This window comes from Myotis davidii, unplaced genomic scaffold (assembly GCF_000327345.1).
Source record: "Myotis davidii unplaced genomic scaffold, ASM32734v1 scaffold125, whole genome shotgun sequence".
In the NCBI taxonomy this organism is placed as follows: domain Eukaryota; kingdom Metazoa; phylum Chordata; class Mammalia; order Chiroptera; family Vespertilionidae; genus Myotis; species Myotis davidii.
Genome location: NW_006299390.1, coordinates 4,693,593 through 4,694,872, shown reverse-complemented (window position 1 = coordinate 4,694,872; position 1,280 = coordinate 4,693,593).

Here is a 1,280-nt window from a genome sequence, read left to right as displayed (position 1 = left end):
TTGTAAGTGTTCAAAAGCATAAATGACTGCCAAAAGCTCTGTTCTCTGGGCTGACGTCTGTAGGGTTTGTTGAACATGGGTTATTGAGTCAATGATTGTTACTGTCCTACCATTAGAGGAACCATCTGTGAATACTAAGGAGGCAGGAGGTGATAATGGCTCTTTTGAACATTTAATAGGAAATATAAACGGATGTAGGGAGAGAAATTGCAATATAGGTGATCTTGGCAAATGATGTAAAATTTGTCCTGGGAAGTTACCTATAGCTATTTGCCACTCTTCTTCAAATTGTAATAGTGTGTCTAATTGTTCTCTTTTATAAGGTATTATTATCTCAGTAACTTCTCTTCCAAAGAGTTCGATACTGCGTCGTCTACCTTTGACAATGAGAGTAGCCACTAGGGAGGGATAGGATGTTACAATTTTCCTAGGAGTGACAGGTAAATGTATCCATTCTAATGGTCCTTCCTGCCATAAGCATCCTGTAGGAGTATATTTGGTGGCTAGAATAATTAAGGCCCAAGATTTGGAATAATCTAGATACTGTAGCTGCTGTTTATTGATGGCCTGTTCTATTTTTGCTATAGCCTTTTCTCCTTCTACGGTTAATTGTCGGGGAGACTTAGGGTTAGAATCTCCCTTTAAAATGTTAAATAGAGGTTTTAAGTCAAGAGTGGTTATTCTTAGATATGACCTGACCCAGTTGATATCACCTAATAGTTTCTGATAATCACTTAATGTGTCTAAATGATCTTTTCTTAATTGTAAAGGCTGATGGGTGATAATAGAGGTATGTAATATTCTGCCTAAGTAGGAAAAAGGAGGTTCAGTCTGAATCTTTTCTGGGGCTATTTTTAGACCATGTTCTTCCAAAGCAAGGACGGTCTGAGTAAGAATTTCCTGTAAAGTAGCCCGATCTTAATGAGCTAGTAAAATATCATCCATATAATGAATAAGATATAGATCTGAGAATTTCTTTCTAATAACTTGCAATGCCTGATCTACAAACTTTTGACATAATGTAGGACTATTTTTCATCCCTTGTGGAAGAACCTTCCATTGATATCTCTGATAAGGCTGTTTAAAGTTTTCCGATGGTATGCTAAATGCAAATCTTTGACAATCAGCCGGGTGAAGAGGTATAGTGAAAAAACAATCCTGTAAGTCAATAACAACAACACAATACTCCTGTGGAATTGCCACAGGGGAGGGCAATCCAGGTTGTAAGGAGCCCATATCTTCCATGGTGGCATTTATGGCTCTTAGATCTTCAAATTATC